This window comes from Lactuca serriola, chromosome 5, assembly GCF_051521515.1.
Source record: "Lactuca serriola cultivar US96UC23 chromosome 5, Lser_US96UC23_V15, whole genome shotgun sequence".
Classification (NCBI taxonomy): domain Eukaryota; kingdom Viridiplantae; phylum Streptophyta; class Magnoliopsida; order Asterales; family Asteraceae; genus Lactuca; species Lactuca serriola.
The window spans coordinates 296,432,535-296,457,642 of NC_136412.1; positions in this window are offsets into that span (position 1 = coordinate 296,432,535).

Consider the following 25,108-nt stretch of genomic DNA (forward strand, 5'->3'; position numbering starts at 1 on the left):
AGCGTTGTCTTGGTTGCAACAGCACTCTCCTGTAGAGATTGTAATAAGGCAGAGGCATCGGAGAATAGTTTATCGACTTTTTCGGTCGCCGCCTCACAAGCTTTTGTCGAAGCGTCAATAGCTGCAGTGGCAGAAGCAACAGAATCATGTTGAGCCCTGGAAAAGTCATCAACGATCTTCTGAAGAGCGGCTTCAGAGAGAGAGGCTTGTGAGTTAGAGGATGAAGCAATAAGCAGATCAACCTTCTCATGCAGCTCCTTAAGATGTTTCTTTGTTACTGGAGCTTCTTCATCATCGTCGCTTTGGACCTGAAACGGACTATAGTAGACCGAATCGAAGGTCATATTTTCCCCTCCAAGAAAAGGGTTATCTCCATCAGAGGCATGATCTGGAGATGTTGGGGGTGGTGAAGCTGGGGGTGTGGTGGTATGTGTAGGTTCATGAGTGTTGGTGGGGGTAGTTTCGGGTGGTGGTTGAGTGTGGATAGGTTCGGTTGTATGTTGGGTTTCGGTTGTATGAGGAGGTTCAGTTACAGGTGGTGTTTCGGTTGCATCGGTATGAACCCCCGTATCAGATACATTGGTTGTAACCTTTGCAGTTGTTGTAGTTGTATCTGTGAAAATGGGTGGTGGTATAGGGAAAGAGGTTTGAGGAATGGTGGTAGAGGGGTTTATGGTGGGAATGGAAGTAGGTGAAGGAATGGGTGAGACATGGATTTCCATGCCTGGGGTAGGTGATCGGGGTGGGGTGTTGCCTCTTGGAGGGGTTTCGCCTCTTTGAGAGCCGTCCGAATCCGAACTCTCACCGTCTGAGTCACTCGAAGAGGAAGTGATTATAAGCTTTCGCTTCGGTTGAGTCTTCCGCCTCTTCGGCTGCGGGGACTGTGCAGCTTTGGTTGGTTTCCTCTTCCTGGGAGAAGGACCTTTAGCCCCTTTGGTCACTTGCTTCCCTTTATCTGCCTTTTTGCCCCTATTAACAGGCTTGTCAGCATCGTGGATGGATTTGAGCATTTCCTGTGTGAGTTCCCTAGGTCCCGACGCCTTGAACTCCTTAATAGTCCTGATGATCCTGCTGTCAGATGGAACATCGCCGTACATTGTCTCCGGAATAGAGCCAATGAAAGAAAACTTGGATGCATCTGAGACGATGATCTTCATGGTATGAAAAGTACCGATCGAAGACATCGATGCACCGGCAGCAGTGGGGACATCGAACTTATCCATCGCCCACTTTGTGATGAGAGTCCAGAACCGGGCATACGACACCTCGGAATGTCGTGAAGAAGAAGAGAGGCTCTGGATGAGTTGTTGCCAGAGAACAAACCCATAGTCAAGATTGACACCGTTGTAGACGCCATACATTATCGACAAGAAGAGTCGACTAGAACCATCGGATCCTGAGCTCCGTTCAGATAATCCCTTGAAGAGGACTGTGAACATGCCGTTCCACTGTGGCGGCAAGAAGGATTTTTTAAACTTCGCGATGGAGGTGAGCACCTCCGTGTACCCCATATTGTAAAACATGTTGTAAAGATGCCCAATCGGAATCGTCTCCGGATTAATCCTTGAAGGGTCAGCAACAAACCCTAGCAGTGTACCAAATCGTTGCCTTGAAATCGAGGTCTTGTGATCAGAAACCTCGAAGAACACCCTATCGACTGCTTTATCGTAATGAGCAGTCGCATACACGTGCGAGAGGAGCTCCATGGGCACAGACTCAACCCTAGAAAGTGCAGGAGCAATTTGTGAATACTTTAGGCACTCCATGATCGGAAACATCTAGGAATCGTACGCCTGAGGGGTTAGGTCAATCACCAAACACTGTTGAGGGCGAATGGGAAGGATGTGTGAGGTGGCATGGACTGAGGATGATTCTGCCATTGTTGAAGTTAGGAAGAAGAAGATGAACAGTAAAAGCTTTAGGGAATTTTTGCTCTCTTGGAAATTCGGATGCAGTAAAGAGGTAAATGGGAGTGGAGACTGCCTTTTATAGTTGGTGTAAAGAGAGAGAAAAATCTGTTCAAATCTTCTATGGAAATACGAAATGGTTTTCCGGAATGACAGATGCGTGACAGTTAAGGCATGCGATGATCATGTAGGAGAGAGAGTGTCAGATTCCTAGGAACACGCCACCCAACAAGCGCCGTTTCAGAAGAAACCGTTTCAATTCCACACGCGCCTTGATGTGCCAGAGAGGAACCGCTTGAAATTCGCACACGCGTCCATTATGTCAGTTAAAGAATGGGCGTTTCAAATTCGCATGCGTCCCTTTTTAACCACCGTTTGAAATTCAATCTTTTTATCTCCCGCCTGAGTCAGCAACCCTTCATCTTGTCGTTTAAATGACATCTTTTGAATTAATTTCCCACGTGGATGATTGTTGACCACGTCTTAATAATTAACCACCAATACAATAAAACAGCCTGTAATTATTAGTACCAGATTTTTGGAAAATCAAAGATTTTCGTGCTAAGAGTGTAAAAAGAAAAGAAATAAAGCAACTCTTTTTAGGAATAAATGTGATGTCAATAATGACACGAAACAAATGATCCCGGGCACGAATCTCTTCCTTCAAAGTCAAGAGAGACCTTAAAGTGTAAAGGTGGTTTCCCGTTAAATAACGATCAAACACTTATTAATAAGTGTTGAAAGGCTTCTTTTAATTAGGCTACTTAAGGTGGCTTTATCTTTGATTCAACAGTCCTAATCTTGAAATAAGATAGAAAGTGAACAAAGTACTTGTGAGACCGGTGTAGTCTGTTGAACAAGTAAGTAGGAATTAATTTTAAATTGGCTTGGAAAATATAAAATCTCAACAAAAAAAAATTTAAAAACTGGATCCCAAGGGAAGAAATGTTATGGTGTTTAACAATTTCATAGGAATCACACAAAATAAAATTTTGAGATTTCATCAAGATACATCCGTCAATTCTTTGGTGAAAACTTGAACAAATTTATTGTTCACCGTCAATTCATATTTGGGGTTGAATTTTGGGTTTCACTCAGCTCGTAGTGGCACGAAACTGAGATCATAAACACAGTTGTTGTGTAACCATAAACCTCAGTGGTAATTTCTGAGAGTCTCAAGGGTTACGTTGATGAAACGAATGTAATGGAGAAATTTAATGGAGATGGTGTAAGAAATTAAAGTACCTCTGCTGTGAAAATAAGGACCAAGCAGAAAACTCTTATCTCATGTGAGAAGAGAGTGAGGTAGCTCACGATTAGAATAAATGTGATAGCCTAATTGGGAAGACAAGGTTTGTTTATACCAAGTCATTAAGGCTATTATTCAGAATCTTATGAGGCTTGGGACACATACAGCAACATGCTTCTAGGGACACTTAAGTAATCCAACAATTATATCCCCATAAACGAATGAACACATAAATAAAATAAGAAAATATTTTTGGAGTTTTTGACATATTTAAAAAAAATTAAAAGAAAAAAAAATAATAAAAAAAAATTAAGCAAGAAAAAAATAAGACTTAGAAAGAGTAAAAAAAAACTTTGGAAAAATTTGGTAACCGAACCCGAACGTTCGGTTGGTTTCGGTTGAGAAAAGTTTTGAAAAACCAAACCCGAGCGTTCGGTTGGTTTCGGTTTTGGAAAATTTTGAAAAACCGAACCCGAGCGTTCGGTTGGTTTCGGTTTAAGAAAATTTTGAAAAACCGAACCCGAACGTTCGGTTGGTTTCGGTTTAAGAAATTTTTTTGAAAAACCGAACCCGAGCGTTCGGTTGGTTTCGGTTTTGGAAAATTTTGAAAAACCGAACCCGAGCGTTCGGTTGGTTTCGGTTTTGGAAAATTTTGAAAAACCGAACCCGAGCGTTCGGTTGGTTTCGGTTTAAGAAAATTTTGAAAAACCGAACCCGAACCTTTGGTAGGTTTCGGTTTTGAAAATTTTTAGAAAACCAAGGAATTTAGGCTTGCAATAAGAAAATACTTTTGACAATAAGATAAACAACTTTGAACATGAAATGTACAACCAAGAAAACTACCTTTGTGGTGATGAGCGAGTCAGATGATGTAACCGAACCTGAACGTTCGGTCAATTTCGCTTCTTACGTTTGTGGTTGAGAGGTAGTTTGAGGTACTGACTCTGATTCCATTATACCTAGCCCTTGTAAAATTCTGTTGAATGATGCTTCAGGAAGAGCTTTGGTAAAGACATCAGCCAGTTGATCAGTGGTTCGAACAAAGTGTACTTCAACGTTTCCATCTTCCACATGATCTTTGATGAAGTGATACCTCAGTGCTATGTGTTTGGTTTTGGAGTGTTGCACTGGGTTATGACAGATCCTAATTGCACTTTCAGAGTCACAATATAGTGGGATCTTCTTCATATTGAGTCCATAGTCTCGAAGTTGACTTTGGATCCAAATCACTTGAGAGGTGCAGGATGCAGCGGCTATGTATTCAGCTTCGGCAGTAGACAACGACACGCACGTTTGTTTCTTTGATTGCCAGCTAACCAACTTCCCGTCAAGGAATTGACAGCCGCCAGTGGTGCTTTTTATGTCGAGTCCACATCCTCCAAGGTCTGCATCTCATTAGGCTTGAACGAAGAAGCCTGAGTTGGAAGGATACCATAGACCTAAGGAGGCCATTCGCTTGAGATATCATAAAATGTTCTTCACTGCAAGCATGTGAGGTTCGCGTGGGTTTGCCTGAAATCTAGCACAATAACACACAGAAAACATGATGTCAGGCCTGCTAGCAGTAAGATACATTAGTGAGCCTATCATTTAACGATAGAGCGTGATATCAACAGCCGGTTTGTCCAGGGATGGAGTTAGTTTGGTGCCGAATGCCATTGGGACTTTGATTTTGGAATCTCCCATCATGCCAAATTTTGCTAAGAGAGTCTTCGTGTAAGCTTCCTGATTGATAAAGATGCCTTCGGGTCCCTGTCTAATATTTAAGCCAAGGAAAAAGTTAATAGGACCCATTGAGCTCATTTCAAATTTAGTCTCCATCAGCTTTCTGAATTCAGCTGTTAGGCTGGGATTCGTTGAACCAAAGATGATATCATCGACATAAATTTGAACGATCATAAGGTGGTTACCTTCCTTTTTGCAAAAGAAGGTTGGGTCAACCGAACCTTGTTTGAATTTAGACATCTTTAAGAATTTAGTTAGCGTTTCATACCAGGCTCTCGGAGCTTGTTTGAGTCCATACACAGCTTTATCCAGAATGTAGCAATGATTAGGATACTTTTCGTTCACGAAACTAGGAGGTTGCTCCACGTACACTGTTTCTTCGAGTTCTCCATTAAGAAATGCACATTTGACGTCCATTTGGAAAACTTCAAAGTTTTTGTGGGCTGCATAAGCAAGAAATATTCTTACAGATTCCAGCCTAGCTACAGGAGCGAAAGTCTCTTCATAATCAATCCCTTCCTCCTGACAATATCCTTTTACTACCAGACGAGCTTTGTTTCGTATAACGTTCCCTTCCTTGTCCATTTTATTCCTAAAGACCCATTTGAGACCAACAACCGAGGCATCTGGAGGAGTTGGAATGAGGCGCCAGACTTTGTTCCTCTCGAATTCGTTTAGTTCATCTTGCATCGCTTGAACCCAATTGGAGTGATCGAGAGCAGTGTTAACTGTCTTCGGTTCAACTTTTGATACGAATGAGTTAAACATGCAAAATTCAACTTTGGAAAATAAGGATGTCTGTTTTGCCTTGAGTTGTGATCGGGTCAGAACCTTTTCAGAGATATCCCCAACCACTTGAGAGATAGGATGATCTCTGGTCCATTTGGTGAGGGGAGGGTAGTTTGGATCAAAGGTTGGGTCCAGTTCAGCATTGATCATTTCTTCTGGCTCGGACTGGCTTTCGTAGTCGTATGACATATCAGCTTGCTCCCATCGATGTGTGAGCTTTCAGGAATGCTTTGTGAAACTTGAGCTTTAGAGGTTTCTTGTGGTGCTGGGCTTTCAGGCGTTGATGCACCTTCGGATGGTGAAGCACTTTCGGTTGGAGAAGTACTTTCGGGAGCAATTGGAGAGCTTGGCTCCCCCTCAACATGTGAGGTCGGCTGAGTTGATGACGGTTGATCCTCCCCCTCGACTGAAGCATCGTTTGATGGAGGTTCGTCAGAATTTGATCCCCCTTCATTCATTCTCCTGGCAGCTTCTTTGACAATTTGCTTCATGTGGTCTACCTTGTTGTCTGCTGCGCCTGCTTCTGAGAGAGTAGCCTTCTCTGGTTCGTCAAACAGCTCCATAAACTTCTCGAATAGATTAGCGATCGAGACTGTGATTTGGCCAGTTTGAGGAAAGATGTCCCCAGCAGTGTCTTCATTGGCCATTAGCTTTTTGACATAGCAATCATCGAAAGTAACGTAGTAAGTCTCTTCGATTTTCCTTGAACGCTTGTTTAATACTCTGTATGCTTTGGAAGTGAGAGAGTAGCCCAGAAAGATTCCCTCGTCGGCTTTGACATCGAACTTGTTGCAGTGTTCTTTAGAGTTAAAGATGAAACACCATGAGTCGAACACGTGGAAAATAAGCAGCAGAAATAGCATCAGCCCAAAAAAAAGAGGTAAGGAAGCGAAACTTAGCATGGTTCGGGCAGCTTCACACAAAGATCGGTTTCGTCTTTCAACAATTCCGTTCTGTTGAGGTGTGTAGGGAGCTGAGAAGTTGTGACTTATTCCCTTTTCTGCCAGGAATTGTTCAAATTCTCTATTTTTGAATTCCAAACCATTGTCGCTCCTGATGTTGCGAACCACCTTCTTCAGCTGTACTTCAATCTGCTTGATGAACACTTTCAGCTTATGAGTCGCTTCAGATTTAAGCTTTAGAAAGAACACCCATGTAAATCGCGAAAAGTCATCAACAATAACAAGAATATACTTGCTACCACCGATGCTTTCGATAGATGATGGACCACACAAATCAATATGAAGTAATTCGAGTGGTTCAACAACTTTAGTGTTAATATAGATGGATGACTTTGACGACTCTGCTTCCCCATTTCGCATGCAACACACAAATGATCTCTATCGAACTTGAGCAATGGAAGACCTCGAACATGACCTCCAGTGACAAGTTTGTTGATATCTTTAAAGTTGAGATGAGAGAGTCTTCGGTGCCACAACCAGCTTTCGTCAGATTGTGCTTTTGATAACAGGCATATGGCTGGGTTTCCTTTGATGGGTTTGAGGTTTAGAGGAAACATTTCACCCTTACGCTCCGATTTGAGAATAACTTTCTTTGTTTTCTTCTCAATAATTTCAGAACCCTCATCGTCGAATGAGACTTTGAGACCGGTGCCTCCAACAAGCTGAGATACACTGATGAGGTTGTGTTGTAGTCCTTCCACGTATGCCACCTTCCTTATAGTGAAATCACCATTGGTAATCATTCCGTATCCCTTTATGGTGCCGAAGGAGTTGTTTCCAAACTTGACGTTGCCACCATTTGCAAGAGACCTGTATTCCCTGAGCTCTTCTTTCCTCCCTGTCATGTGACGCGAGCAACCACTATCGATGTACCATTCTTCGTCAAACTGCTCGTCACTTATAACCTGCAAAAATTAAGCAGATTTAGGAACCCAAAGTTTCTTGGGTCCACGTGAGCCTTTCACAGGTACAGGAATAGTAAGAGAGATGTCAAAAAGATATGTTCGTTTTATTAGTTTTGTTTCATCTTTCTTTTTGATGGTAAAAACTTTGATTTTATTAGGATTAGGTGCGTTCGGTTTAGACTCTGGTTTGGATGCAGAAACCTTCTGTTTGCCTTTTTGTTCAGCTGACGAATGAGATTTTTGAGAATGAACAGAATGAACTTTAGAGCAAGATGGAGATGAATTGGAAGAATTAGAAGAATTAGATGAGTGAGATTGAGAGGGCTTAGATTGAGATGACTTCTTGGCTGGAGACTCTAGGTGGCCTTTTTGCTTTTGATCATTGGTGGGACTGACCTTAGAGTTTTGATCTCTTTTGATTTCAGAACCGAACCTTTGCTTTCGGTTGGTTTCGTTCTCTGAACTGAACCTTTGCTTTCGGTTGGTTTCGTTCTCTGAACAGAACCTTTGCTTTCGGTTGGAGTTATTCTCAGAACCGAACCTCTGCTTTTGGTTGATGTTTTTCTCCGAACCGAACCTCTGCTTTCGGTTGTTGTATCTCTCTTGCGATTCAATAGGATTTTTCTCAGACTTTAGGTTATTGTCTTGATGAGAGAAATAAGCATTCTGGGATTGCCAGAACTGTTTTCTTTCAGAGAGATTCTTCCTGTATCTCTGATTCCTTTGACGTTTCTGATTCCTCATTTGCTTCGGTTGATGATGGATGTTAGCTTTCATTTTTGGTTTCTCTTTGGTTGGTTCACTTTGAACTGAGGAAGTTTCACTAGATGGAGTATCTTCTTTTGCCGGACTTCCATTTTCTTGAGGAATGTCTTTCGTACCACTAGTACTTGGCACATCAAAATTATCTGGCTTGTTCAAGGGTTCTGGTACGTATCTACCTTTACTTTTCCATGAGGTCCTTTCAGATAACCCTACCGTTTCATCAGCATTATCGATTGGAGCGGACCAGAAAAACTCATCTCAGCCATCAACATTGTCTTCGTTTACAATTGCTGTGAGTTCAGCAGTTTGATGTTCGGTTACTCCTGTGACCTTGTACACTTGATTTGGAGTGGTCCTAACCTTTTGATATACAACGGCTTTCTCTGCTAAGATCGGGGACTTTTGTTGGGACAATCGAGCGAACTCCACTGAATTTTCTGAAATTAGATTCTTGTGGTTTTCAGGTTCGCTTTTCACAAATTCTGAGCAGTCAACCGTGTCCTCTACCGAAATTTCACTCATATTGTCGTCCTCATTAAGTTCAGATGCATTTTCAACATCAATTTTGTTTTCTGAGCTCAAGTTGGAGTTTAAAGAGTCAAATTTTTGTATTGTTTCGGTTCTCAGTTTAAGTCTATCATTTTCATCCAAAAGGTTTTTAAGCATGTCCTTATGGTCCTTGGATTTAATGAAAGATTCTATTTTGTCCAGTCCATACATATAGGTCGGATTGACGTCATCAAATGATATCACACTCTCACAATTATAAGCTTCAGCATCAATTTCATCCTCCTTAAACTCAAGGAAGGGCAAAATCATGCGATGAATCTTTTGTCCTATTTCACAATCCAAGTGAAGCTGAGTAATATTAGTGTAAAGACGTTTAGCAATTAAACAAAAAACATTTCGCTGTTTCAACAACTTTAAATTGTCTCTCTGTAAATAAATGTTTTCATCTTTTGTTTTGACTAATTATGACTCCTTCAATTCGATCCACATGCGCCGTTCCTCACTCTTCAAAGACACCCTGCTTAATTGATCAGTTAGGTTAGAATTGGTGACTCGAGTTTGAGTTAAACTACTATCTAGATGAGAAATTCTTGAATTAACAATTTTTAGTTCTTTTTCATATGAGCATTGTGGGACTTTAAATGAAACAAAAACCGATTGTACCTTCTTGATCAGTTCATCGAGCTCGTTGAACTGCACGTTGAGCGGTTTGGCTGTAAAGCACATATCCTGCTGCTCCTTCGGTTCATTGCTTCCACCATTAGTGTTGTATACCCTCATCTGAGATACGTCAGACACCATCAAGCATCTTCCTCCACTGCTTTCCTCTTTTGCCACACAAGCCTTTCCATGAGAGGGCTTCCTCACTTCATCGTCTTCAGAGTCGGTTGACCAAACTTCCACGCCACCGAACTCGTCATCAGCAATTGAACCCTGCACAATTAGAGCATTCATGGAAGAGTTAGCGGTAGATTTCTTCTTCCTTATCTCATCAAGCTTTTTCTGCAGCAAAGCTTCCTCATCCTTTTCAGCCATCTTTTTCAGGACACAATCCTTTGCATAGTGGTTTTTCCCTCCATAGTAGTAACAGCTTACTCCAGAATCACCGTCTGCCTTCGGTTCCTTCTTAGACTCTTCAACCTTCGGTTCATCTTTAACCTTTTCTGAACTATAACTCCCCTGCCAGTTTCGGTTTTTGTTGCTGGGGAATCTCTTCTTAATGAACCTCTTGGGGTTAGACACCATCATAGCATAATCCTCAGACGTGAGGTCATACTCCTCCAAGTTGAGGTCTTCGTCCTCCATCACAGCTTTACTTTTTGACAGGAAGGCCAGCGAACCTAGGCTTGAGACAACATTCTTCTCCTGCAACACAATCTTCTCCTGAGACTTGAGAATGCCCACCAGTTTCGCCAAGGAATATGATTTAAATTGCTCATGGGCTTTAACTGTAGACACCACTGCTCTCCACTCTGATCTTAGACCATTTAAAACGTAACCTTCTGCTCAATAAGCTTCCTTTCGATGTCATGTTTGATCATCTTGCTGAGAAGATGATTGAAGCGATCGAACGTTTGGGTCACAGTTTCTTCGGCTCCTTGCCTGAATTCTCCAAACTCAGACAAGAGTAAGGTTTGGATAGAGTGTTCAAGATCCTCGTCTGTAGAGTACAATTCACATAGCCTGTCCCAAATCTCCTTTTCCATCGTGCATGAAGTCACCACTCTAAAAGTGTCGGACTGAAGTGCGAATCTTATCAATCTTAACGCCTTGATATTGCACTGAAATTTATCTTTTTCATCTTGCGCAATATCTTTAACATCTTTTAGAAGATCATTATACTCTTTTTGAGTTTTAATAATCCTTGAAGTTGCAGAATGAGAAAACGGTCCAGAAATAATTGCTTCCCAGATGAGGTATCCATTATCCTCAGATCCTATAACGTAATCTTCAAAGTGATGCGCCCAGACTTCATAATCATGGGTGTACAGGATGGGAATCTTCGTGGTAGATCCAATGTTGTTCGAAATATTGATGGGATTCGATTGCGACTCGTCCATAATGATCGAATAACCTGTTTAAAGATCAGACTTGTAATAAATCAGATTAGGGCAAAACAATAAATATCAAGATACGTCAATAATGAGCTGACGGCTCAATAAATATCAGCAATTGCAGAAAACCCTAATTGAAACCTTTTTCACAGAAAAGAAGTGTATTGATTACACAGCCTCCTGCTCTGATACCAATTGATGAGATTAAAACTTAATCTTGAAGATCGATTAGATCTCAAACAGGTAAAATAAAGATTAAACAGCAAGAACACAAAAATAATAAACAACTCAAGAATGAATCAAACGTATCGAATGATTATAAAACAACCCTCAGAAGAGCTCGATCAAGAACATCAACTGTAGAGGGTTAAAAGGTTTACAGGAACGATGAAGAAAATCAAAGTTGTCGTAATTGTCTATCTTGTTTTCTAGATCGTCAACCTAATATGCATGCAAGCATATTGTTATATAGTAAACCTAACAGGCTCACGGTTGGACAAGCCCAAACCGGAGTACAAAATAATTGAACAATTAACCGAGCCCAATGACGCAATATTAAACAAATCTGCAACCCAACATGCGTGATGGGCTATTCCCTGTTGGGATTAGGAAGCTGCCATTGGGGGTGAAACTTCTCAGGGGAGCGTTTAATAGAGATGCTATTTTTATTAGCAGTTTAGCCAAAAAGAGAGTTGAAAACGCTGTGAATTTGATGCGCCTTCTTCCACAATTGTCTGACCCTCAAAGTGAGCTCCTTCTACATCGGTCTTTTATGTGTATTTCTAAAATTTTCTTTGGGCGGTGGACGTGCCAACCCATTCACATGGAGGATGTGGCGTTGTTCTTTGACAATGGGTTGCGCAGGGCGATTGAGGACATTGTGGTTTGTGGTGGTGCATTCTTTGGCATCATATAGTGGAGAATTGGTTATCTACCCATTAGGTTTGTTGGTTTGGGTTTATACTTAGTAGTAGAGGCTACCTCATATGCTTTTCTTCCTCAAGGGCCTAATCTTGTGTATTGTAAGACCACATTGCGGGATAGTGACATATATGGTATGGATTCTGATTATGTGTGTGCCTTAGCTTCTCTTCGTAACAAGCTTCTGGAAATTAACCTTATCAATTTTACATCTAAGGAAACCACCCTCCCCCCCCCATAAATCCCAAAGTACACTAGTGAGTGCCCTTGTTAGTAAAATTGTCCAAGATATGGAAGTGCATTTCAGCATGACGGCTCGGCAAAAAGCAGTTTTCCATTGTTTAGGTGGACCACATGCTCAAAATTTTCTTCTAGGTATCCTTATAGATGGGCTTGGGCAACATATGTCTCCTGTGGAGTATCGTATCATCCTCAAATATCGACTCATGATTCCAATATTCCCAACTGACGAGATATGTCTGGTGTGCCAAAAGGCATGTTTGGACTATTTTGGAGAGCATGCAGTTAATTGCAAAGAACTCATGGGTTTCAAATACAGCCATAATGTGGTTAGGGATAATTTGGTCAACATATTTACGTGTGCTGTGGTTTCTACCAAGAAAGAGGCTCCTGTGAATTTCTTGACTGGCCCGATAGAAGGAAGGTCAACCCTTAAACCGGCCGATGTTTTGATTTTTCATTGGGTTGGAGGGAAACACGCATGTGTACACGTTACAGGGGTATCTCCTCTAGTAGGCTTAAGGGTCGGGGGTTTCACGATGGGACAGGCTGCATTAAAGGCTGCTACATGCAAGCTCACCAAACATGAGAAAATCGTGCATGGAAAATCAACACGTGTTCATACCATTTGCATTTGATACGTTTGGTTTCCTTGCTCCGGATACGATGGAGCTTCTTAATAGATCACAACAGATCATGCATAGCAAAGTTATATCCCCTAGATCTATGGATGTAGCCTTCAAAAGAATTGGCTTTACCATACAAAAATCTTAGCGGTACTACTTCGCGAAAAGTCTCTCCCTCCTCAAAGTTTCCAACACTTCCCTCACGTGCTCCTTGTGCTACTCCTGAGTCTTGGAATAAACCAGGATATCATCAATAAATATAATCACAGATCGATCCAACATCAGCCTGCACATGCGGTTCATGAGAACCATGAATGCGACTCGAGCATTGGTAAGCCCAAAAGGCATTACCGCGAACTCATAATGACCATAACGAGTCCGGAAGCTGTCTTCTGCACATCTTCATCTGATGATAACCCGATCACAAATCAACCTTGAAAAACCAATATGTAGCCTGAAGTTGGTCAAAAAGATCATCAATCTTCGGGAGTGGATAACGGTTCTTCACTGTTACCTTATTCAGCTCCCGATAGTCAATGCACATACTATGAGACCCATCCTTCTTCTTCACAAACAAGATCGGTGCTCCCCATGGCGAACTGATCGATCTGATCAATCTCTTGTCTAACATCTCCTGCCGCTGTGTAGATAACTCATGCATCTTAGGAGGAGCCAATGGATACAATGCTTTGGCTATCGGAGCCGCACCTGGAACCAGATCAATTTTGAACTCTACCTGCCTCTCCGGAGGCACCCCAGGCAAATCCTTTGGAAACAAATCGGGATAATCCCACACAATCCTCACATTATCCATGGTAACCTTTCCCTTATCTGTAGTATCCATCACATTGGCGACAAATCCTGAGCAACCTTGTTGAATATAGCATATGGCCCTCGCTGCTGAACACAAAATCGGCCCACGTTAAGCTCTCTCTCCATGAACCACTAACTCTCCCCCACTTAGGGTTCGAACCCAAACTAGTTACTGCTCCCCATTAGGTCTTAACCAATCCATACCCACAATTACCTTGTTCCCACGCAAAAGGAATGGGAACCAAGTCGACCAGATACTGCTCGATAAATAACTGAAGAGTACGACCCCGGTGAACCCTCGCAACCCGAACAAATCTATCATCCTTGATCTCGATATCTAATGGACAATCCAACTCCCATGGAGCTCCAACAAACCTCTTGCTAAGCTTAAGCGTGATCGGGTAGCCCCAGAATCAAACAACACCAAAGCGGATATACCGTTCACAAGGAACGATCCTAAAATGAAAAAACATAAATATCAACCGACAAATCAATATAAATAAATAGATGAGGAGAACATACATACCCATCACCATGTCAGGAGTCGAACAAGCCTCCTCCAAATTCAATTGAAATCCCTGTTCTTCATCACAGGTGCATCTGCCCGACCCTGACAATTGTTAGGAATCCAGAGAGTTTTAGGAGCGGGTGCTAATACCGGTCCTGCTGCAACCAAACTCGGACAATGGGCCTTCTTGTGGCCCCTATGATTGTAATTGAAGCAAATCAAATCAGATACCGAGGTGGTGGTGGTAGTAGCAATGCAATACCTGCTAATATAAGTAGTCTGACCGCACTTGAAGCAACCAAAACCACCCACCCTACACGCCCCATCATGCATCTTGCCGCACTTTCCATAGCGGCCCCGGCCCTGCTGACCCTTCTCTCTCACATCAACAACCTTGGGCCTCTTCCCTAAACCCCCAGATACATGTGCCTCATTCGACTTCCTCTTCCTCTCCATCTCAAGATCATTATCTCTCTCCTTAGCCCTCACTATCATATCCTCCAGCTTCCTGTAGCTGCATCGGCTAACAAACTGTCGAATGTCACTGCTTAAAATCTCATAATACCTAGCCTTCTTCATCTTCTTGTCCGCTACATACTGTCGAACCAAAAGTGCCCTCTCTCGGAACATCACGGTGATCTTAACCACCGTCTCAGTAGTCTGGCGAAGATCCTGAAACTCTCGCGCCAACTGCTGCACCTCAATCACTGGTGCAAACCCAACCCTAAACTTGGTTACAAAATCATCCCAGGTCATCGAATCAACCGCAACATCACCAACGAAGTGCCCAACCTTCTCCCACCAATCTCGTGCCATGTCCTTCAAACGATAGGAAGCAAGCCTGACTGTTGCCCCCTCAGGGCAACTGCTGGTGCAAAAGACGTTAACAACATCCGTTAACCACCTCCTGCTCGCTATCAGGTCCTTCGGCCCATGATAGTCCCGAGCTCCACATGCCCAGAATTCCATGAAGGTCAATGTACGTGCCCCTACCAAGGCCACCATCTCATAACGACAGGCGCTCAACCGCTCATCCAAAATCTCCATAATGCCCTCCTTAACCGTACCAAAGATCACATGAGTCTACTCAAGAATGCAACTTGTAATCTCAAACGAGATGAACTCCCTAGTCTAATCATCTAGTTTCCCGACTCCAAAACTTGAGCTCGAGCCCTCTCCAGCACCAGAACTGCGAACATGTCTGCCCTGCAGAGTCACCATACTAAAAATAGACCATAAAAACCATCAAGCTAAGCATCAGAATATATTGATGGATCATAAACTCTAAAAGCTTCCTGGTTTCCTCGCAAATCTCCTTAACTCGAGTATGGATGCTCTGCTTCCATTATTACGATCCCATACTATCTCCCACATCTATCCGTACTTTCCTTAAGGATTGCCTTGAATCCACCAAGTTACCCCATATCCATCCAATTAATCCTCATCAAATAAGGCTCCTAGCACTAAATCTCATCCTAGGTTTTTCCTAGGGAAAACTACACACCACTCTCCGCCATCAGCTGCAGAAGGAACACCTGCTAACTCCCTCTAACTAGATCACAAATATAACTACATATTACTAAAACTAGACAATTCTTTGAATGAGAGGTATCATAATACAACGGTTGGACTCGGACAAGAGTTGTGCAATAGAGTAAAAACCTAACCTTCTAAAATTATTTATTTCCCATAATATGTAACTTAGCATATTCTCGTAATAATTAGCTGAAGCTAGTGAGAACTCCTAAAAAGCTCAAAGCAATCTGCATTCAAGCATCAAGTAATCAGAACCAAGCATCATCTAATCAGGCCATCCTATCATTGACTGATCAGTACTAGCATGCAAGTCTACAAGCTCATACAATAGGCATACAAATTTATCTCTCCTAGCATTCTATACTGCAAAAATTGAGAAAATCCTTAGCCCTAACTAGCATGCAATTCACAGATTCAAAGATCAAATCATATCAAATAACAGGTATGGGTATTTTGGGAAAACTTACTTGAGCTCGGTCGATTGCATGCACCATGCCCTTTCTTGTCTTAGAAAACTCTTTTCTTAAAATTACATTTATTTTTGAAAAGCTTTAGCAAATCCTCAGTTTGAGTTCAGAAAGAGCCGAGAGTATGTCTGAATCCCTCAAACCAAGGCTCTGATACCAACTTGTAACATCCCAAAAATAAGACTCTAAAATTTCATTTTTATTTTAATAAAACCAATATCCCAAAAACATCATCATAAAAATCCAATTAAAACAATGTATCAATCATCATATCATATCAGAGTAAATCGCAAAATATGGAATCGAGTGGTGTGTGCTCTACAATCATCCCGAACTCTTCCTTTTGGAACTAGAAGTACCTAAAATATAAAGTGAAAACGATACGCATGAAGCTTAGTGAGTTCCCCAAAATACCACATATCATACATTAATAATCAAATAACAGGCCCCGCCTAATGAATGTATCGGGCCCCACCCACACTCGCATAACGAGTCCCGCCCACTCAGTATAATGAGTCCCGCCCAAACTCTTATAACCGGCCCCTCCCATTGAGTATAATGGGCACGCCCAAACTCATATAACGAGCCACGCCCACATACAAATCTTATAAGCATAACAGATAATAGCATACAGAATAACCATCGAACCTCGCCCAATAAGTATACCAGCACATACAAGAGTTACCAGCACATACAAGAGTTATACAGACATCTAGTATTCTAGCATAACAGATCATGAGCTGGAATTGATGCATTATACCTACTAAACATGGTGAGGAAACTCACCTCAAACTGTTAAGTCTCATAGATAATTGTTGGCCCGCTAAAATCCTTGCGCTATAATCACAAAACATCATCCAAATAATAATTGGATCTCAACTCATACTAAGAGTCTAAACAAAGGGTAAAACACCTTTTTTACCCTTTACCCAATTTGCCCCAAACCCTAGCCCAATCCAATTGTCCAAAAGCCCAAAATTTCAAAATAATCATTCCAAACCCAATTATGGCCCAATTTTCAAAATTCGGCCCAAATCTCGTTCGTGGGCTTCTAACCAAAAGTCTTCTAAAATACTAATAGCCCAACACTAGAATTATGATTCCCGAACAAGGCCTAAGACACCAATGACCCAATACCGATAAGCCCATAACACCAAAGCCCACTGCTGAATACGCGAGGCGTACTCAGCCTATATGCTAAGCGTACTCACTTTAGGGCTTGTACGCTATGTGTACCAGGTTGTACACCAAGCTAGTGTTGCAAAACTCGACCTATTCGGCCGATTACTCGGAATCGGCCCTCCAGCGAGGCGAGTAATGTCAACTCGGTCAAAAAAACTCCGATTTAGTCAAAATCGGCCAAAAATCGGTCAAACTCGGTCAAAAAGCGGACAAACTCGGTCTTACTCGGGCCTACTCGGTCTTAATCGGTCAAACCCGGTCAAAGTGTCAAAATTGTCATAAAAAGAGAAAAAAAATCAAGAATTTCAAGATTAATATGTATAATGCACTTAATGATTTATTATTTAACACAAACATGTGATTATTACTACATATATATCTTAAATTTTCAGTAATTATCCACGTAGTGAGACAATTATGTGTATTTCAGTTTTTATGTATTCACATGTATCTAATTTTGGTTATATATTTCAATCAATTTATGATTTTAACTTATGATTTTGACATATATAATTTTCCAAAAAACTATTTCTACATGAATTACCGAATCCAAGTACTCCCCGAGTACTCCCGAGTACTCGCTACTCCCCAGTCGGCCGAGCAGGTACCGAGTAGCGAGTTCTACAACCTTGCACCCAGCGTACTCAACTAGTTTGGCCAACCTTCTCATTTAACTTTTAAATGGTTAAGACTTCACTCCAAAACTTAGATCTGACTTTCTTGAGGTGGTTTATCATGTAAAGTTGCCAACTTTACGTGCATGCATGGCTTAATGAGGCCCTCGGAGCTCAAAAGAGCTTAATGAATGACTTAACACATGCATGAGACCATAAACACCATAAAGTTGGCACCTTTAAGCTTGACGAACTCTCAAACATCCGGATCTACAAAATTTAGCTTCTAAAATGGCCTTAACCCATCAAGACCAACCAAAAAGGGACAAAGAAGCATAAAACCATTACATGAAGAGATCTAAGCATACAAAGATCAAGGTTGAGACTTTATACCTTCTTACAACTGAGAAAGGTGCCTAATCTTTGGATCCACAAGCTCAAGCTCCAACAAAGCTTCTTCACCAAATCCTTCTATCAAAGGCACCAGCTAACCAAGGAAACACCCTAAAAGGTCAAGAACACTCAAAAATGCTATTAGGGTTTGAGATTAGGGTTTTAGGACAATGGAGGCTGATAAGGAGGCCATCTCTTGGGACTTAAGGTGAATATATAGGGTGCAACACCCCAAAATTAGGGTTTCATTAAACCTCTCGTACGGCCAGCGTAACCCTTGTACGCCTAGCGTACGAGGCTCGAACCCACGACCAACCTTCCCATTAGTATGCGAAGCATACACACGTGGTAGGCCCCGCGTACTAGCTTCTCAGCTAGTACGCTAAGCATACCCTATGGTACGCCCCACGTACTAACCACTAGGACCAAAATGCAATAATCTTAATTACAAAGGGCTAAAAGATAACATACCCATTTCAAGTGTTACGTGAATGTTAAACGATAATCATACCTAAAAAATTTCAAGTGGATTTAATATAAATTTGGCACTGTTTTACAGTTTTTCAATGTCTTTAAAATTGTGTAATGGTCACTTTACATCATTTTTGACATGTGTTTAAACAGTTAACAATAGTCACAATCTAAAAAAATATGTGTCTACAAGTGTTTTAAAATCTTTTTTTTCTCAAGCTTTTGTGACGATTACTTAAAGAATAAAAATATCAAGAAAATAGACGTGGCAAATAAATACCACATTTCACCGAATTCAATAATTATGTGACTAAAATTTCATGTATTGTCACGTTTAGATAACATTTGTGTGTCATAATATAAAAAAAACAACTTGCTAATGTACAAATAACGTGACAGTTACAACCACTATTATGTATATAAATCAATTACAGTTCTTTTTAATATCAAAAGGAAACTAAATTTTAAAGTGACCATCAAATTCATATAATGGTGTGTCCGTTGATCATTTTTGTATTAGTGTCCATACCTTATGCAACAAAAACACAAGAAAGTATTCATAAGAAAATGAGTTAACACATTATTTGGGAAGTAAATGTTATAGACTCGACTATCACTTCAGCATTTACACAAGCATATTATGTGCATATAAATGTTCTACAAAATACTTGTTAAAGTACTACCTTCAAAGATATCATGGAATTTTATTTTTCCCAATCAAACAATAGCAATAAGAAGCACATGAAACATGGAAAATAGAGGCAACAAAAATGTAATCTATAAAGCAACACACAAAAACAATGAAAAGGGATTTCAGTCATGGAAATAAACCAATGGAGCTATAAAAAAATGAAAAGATGAAGGGGAAATAGCAAGAAACTTGATACATTCATGATGATCGATGGAAATTCAGAAGAAGGAGAACTCTAACCGTAATTTCTTAATCAATTTGGATACCACGGTCAGGGGGTACAATTCATGATGTGAGTTGTAGGTCAAACTTGTGAAGTTAGTGTGATAGGTAGCAAACACTTTGACAACATCAAAGGGAAGATATCACCGTTGTGATCCATGAATGTTAAATTAAAGGGAGATTGGATATGGAATCGTAAATTGCCTCCCGTTAAACTCTAAAAATATAAGGGTAGGATGAAGCACTTTATGTTGGCAGGAATTAAGAGTGGACACTATAAAAATTAGAATTTTAGATATATAGTTTCTGTTTTTTAATATGACACTAGTTTTATGACATGCAAAACTGTATGCCGTAAATCCTTCAAATTTTAAAAGAGATGACATTTTTTACCACATGCACTTTTATGTGTCATAAAACTAGTGTGTGTCATCATGTATGTGTCATTAAAAGGCCTACATTCTAGTAGTGTACATGACATGTATTTGGTAGTTACTCACCTTAAAAGATTTATATCTCACTCATTTCTATTAATATAAGTACAAAATGACCAAAATACCTTGATGAGGGATCCTAACTTTGTAACCTTGTTTTATAGTTTAAACCCTTATTACTAGCCTTCATATATATTTTGGAGTCATCCAAAAGAACATAATACTCGTGTGTTTTTACACTATAAAATGACACATTCCATGTCCCTTAATATAACCAAACATATAATTTTTTTCTTTGTAGCATTGTACTTTACTCTAATTGCCCCAAAATTTTCCTAAAATCTTCCATTTGATGATTCTATCTATAATAAGTCTTAACCACTTCTAATAATACTCAAATAACATTTGTTTCATGCATGTCTTAATACTCAAATGCTCATAACGTCTCATGGTGTCAAGATGCACACATGAGAACACCAATCATCCACTTTATGTCTTAAACTACCAATAAGTTCATATTTAATGTTTTCTTACCTTCTTATAACTTAATGATAAATAATGATCTTTTTAATCATGGTTCAATCATATTAACAAACCTAAATTTATTCCTAAACCTTGATTCCATTCATTAAAATATGATACTAAGTAACATATTGAGTTGTGAGACTGTGATATCATTTAAATCCTTCAAATCACGTCAAAACTTCTATATATCATAATTTAAATCATTTTATTCCATTTGATCTTTTACCAATTTTTGTTTAAAGATTAATTAGTTTTGATTGAAAACCATTTCATTTCATTTTCAATGGTGTATTACTACTAGAATCACCAATTACAATGAGAACTTTAATAGATACCTTGGATCAACATAAGGGCTAACATTTACACTAACAAATCAAGTAATAATCATAAACTTAATGGATTTGTCTCAAATCTACATATAAAAACTAATGTACAACTCATTCTAGCTTATGATACAACTCTATATAAAGCTAAGTTTTCTAGTTCTCCTAATTTGACCATTAGAGATGGAATTATTCCAATGGATGAAATGGAATTAACTTGATGTTATAGAGTTACATTTATCATTAAATATTACTCAAATAATATATTGTCCATAATGATTTGTGAGGATAAATACAAACCTCGGGTCGAATTCGAGAGAAATCAAAGAGAAGAACTACCTTCAATGTCCAATGATCAAATCATTTACCTCTATTATTCTAAACAATTGAAATCACACCTCAACCATTCATATATCTCCACAACTTTCCATAATTACCATGACATTTCTACATCAACTTAATTAATAGTCTTTTAATATAACTTCAAATTTTCTCCTAAAAGCCTCATAGTATAAATATTTTGTCAAGATAGTCCTTGACTAACCTAACTAAGTACCATAAGTTTGACTTAATTGTCATATTTAGTCATTCTTTATTTATTTTCTCTTTTATGTTTAAACTAATTTCCTTCATTAAAATATTTAATCAAATAATAATATAATAATTCTTATACTCATTTTATTATTATTATTATTATTATTATTATTATTATTATTATTATTATTATTATTATGTTATATTCTCATTATTTTATTTTTTATTACATATTTATCTAAATTTAAACATAGTCCTAAAACTGGATGTTACCCACATTGCCTTACATTTTCAGAGGATATATGATATGGTTCAACATACACATACTGTACATAATATTCTTTTGTAAATCCAAGTGTGATTATACCATACTCAAACAAGTCTCTTGTCTTGTATCTACCATTTTTTTTTTCATTTAGAACCTGGGTACTAACTTCAAAAACTTCATCACAACTAATATTTATTATTTTAATATTATTGGTTAGAAAATAAAAAATATAATGAAAAATTGAGATGGTAGTTGTTACATGTGAGTTAAGCATTAAAGACCCAAAAGATACGATAGAGTATTCTGATGGTGTATTTTCCAAAATTAACTAGGCAGATGCGATGGAGCAGAATGAAGTAGGCGAAATCCGTTGGGAAAATGTGTTGGAGGCATGGATTCAAATGCCCTCCAAGATGATTAAAGATGCTCTTTGGTGGTAAAGGTGCTCTTTTAGGTGCAAGGGTGCTCTTTGGTGGTAAATTTGCTCTCTTGGAGAAAATGTGCTCTCTTGGACTGAAGGTGATCTCTAGGAGAAAAGTTGCTCTATTAGAGTAAAGTTCATGTCTTGGAGTATGGCTTATTTTGAGTAAAGGTGTTCTCCTAGGTCAAAGGTACTCCTAGGTGCATATTTGGTGGCCATGTACATCCATGAAGGTTGAAGATTCTAGAAGCAACTCCGTAGAAATTTGTGAATTATTCATTTTTATTTAGGACTATACATGGATGGGAATGGCCCAATATGGTTTTATGCCTGATACTTGGTCTATAAGTGGATCCTTGTCACACCCCAAAATCATGAACGGCGGAAACGTTCTGGGGCGGAGGACATCATGTACAATATCACAACAATGAAAAGTAGTAAACAAGAAACAACATCATCCATTGCATTAATAATAAAATTTTAATACAAGTGTTCTGACATGTTTAATAGACACTAAAGTATAAATCAAAATGAAAGATGAGTCTTGAACGAGCTCCATCTTCTCTAAACCTTGCATCGGTACCTGTCTGCTGTTAACCTGAGGATATAAGTTATTTTGAAAACGAGTATCAGCTTTAAAGCTGTTGAGATCATAAGTATTTTAGTGTCTTAATTTGTATGTAAGTATTTGTACGAATGAAATGTAAGTATTTATACGTGTATGAAATGTAACTATTTGTACGTGTATGAAATGTAAGTATCTGTACGTGTATGAAACGTAAGTATGAAAACGTTTTGAACATCCTAGGAGCCCTATGCTTCCGACTGAGAGTAGCCTTCTACCAAGGCATCTAGTATCTAACTGTGTCTATTGTAAGAGTGTGTATTTTCCCAAATATAACTATCATTAACCAAAAATATAGTATTTACATTACCATGCATCGTGTGAATGTTCATGAAGTGAATATAATGGGGAAATAATAATGTACTGTAGTTTTATAATAAGTGACTACTGCTGTACTAACTACCTTAAACCAATTGAAATTTAAAGTAACATGTGATCGGCCTGTATCCTGCTACCGACTCAATAGTAAAACGACGGTGTAAGTGTTGGATTAGGTGTCTAAGCCCATAACTATAATTGGTATGTACTTGAATTGATAGCAGCACAGTCCTTTTGGGTTGCCCTCAAACCTAGCAACCGGACAAGGAAATTATGAAAGGAGAGATATTAATTTATTATAAGATTTATAAATTAATATAAATGAATTTATTAATATGTTAAAAGATTAATATATTAATAAGAAATTATTTTGTTTAATTAATTGTTAGCCAGAAATTAATTAGAATTAATTTCGTGGTTAAAAGAATTAATTATAAGGTGCAGGGACTAGTTTGCAATTATCTAATAGTTGAGTGGAAGGCTCTAGAACCCCCTTGGATAAGGGTGGACGAAATCTTTAGGGGAAACCCTAATAACTTCGTCCATAGGGGCTTGGATAAGGCCCTTGGGTTTGCTTAGGCCCTAAGCAAAGGATAACTAGGGTTTCCCCTAAACCCTAGATCCCTCAGCTATATAAGGAGCCTCCTGGTTCATGTTTTTGGTCACTCTTTTCTTTTGAAGAAACCCTAAGGGCCGAAATTTTTCATACTCCCTCTTCCATCTCTCCTCTACTTTCCTTCTTGCTAGTTTGGGTGTGATTCCATTAGAGGCATTACACTTGTGGTGCTAAGCTTCCAAGAAGATCAAGATCAAGATCAAGGGAATCATCAATTGTTTACTATAACAATTGAAAGGTATGTAATTACTAAACCCTAGTTTGTAAATTTCGATTATAGCCTCTCTCCTCTAGGGTTCTTGTTTTGCAATTCAAAGTTGTATGTTCAATAGATAAAACATAGATCCAAAGTAGGTTGCATGTGAACTTAGGAATTGTTTTCTAGTTTATTTGTTTTACCTAAAACCCATCAGTGGTATCAGAGCCTTTGTTTGTTTTAAATTGAATTGTTATAATTATTGAATTGTAAATTAGCGTTTATAGCTATTAAACCCTAAAGGCCATTTTTTCAATTTTTAGGGTTGTGGATCAAAGGGTTTTTGAAAACCCTAGCCTCCAAAGAACCCTAATCGAAATTAGGGTTAGGGTTTTGAAAACCCTAGCCTCCTCCCTTGGAAATTTCGAAATATGCTATAAAGATTAGGGTTTCTTTGTTTTGGATAATAGTTGCCTTATTGGATAATTGAGAAAAATAAGGAAATTATCCTATCCCCATATTTTCGAAATCTAGAAGGGATATGGATTAGGATTAAATTAATTGTTTAATTTAATTAGATAATCCTTAAAGATTTAATAAATTAATTAAAATTTAATTAATAGATAAATATTAAATCTAATTAATTGGTTTATTTAAATTTAAAAATTTAATAGTTTAAATTTCGAAAAAAAATTTATATAAACCCTTGGAGTTTTAAAATGTTTTAAAACACACCTTATATATATATACTATAATTAAAAGTTAAATATTATATATGTATCAGAATATGGTCAGTCAAATCGCTAGTATGCCTCATTCACGAAGCTAGTCTATCAGGGGGGTATAAGGAAACTGCCTATAAAATGGTAGTTGAATGGGTGTCCACTCTCACCCACCGCTTCCTTGATTAGTGGAGGGTCGTTAGCAGAACGGATTTGATAGGACAAGTACTTCCCATTAAAAGTATAATGCAATTAAAGAAAGTACTAGAACACTTTTTTTTCAAAATCCCAACTCTAGTTACTTTAGGAAAAATGTGAAAAGTATGCTAATCCATGAAATTGCACATTATGCTTTATTGGTCGTTAGTGGAGCATGTGTGGTTAACCGGCACACTAAAAGGCACTAATAAAGAGTAGTAATGGGTATCTTATAATTATCATTTTGATGGAGCGTGTGTGGTTTAGCGGCACATCAATAGTTAATGATAAAGACAATAAGGTTACCAAGCACATTTGCATGGTTATTCACATCTAGTTTGTGATCCTCGGTATCCCAGTCACAAATAGTAGAGCATA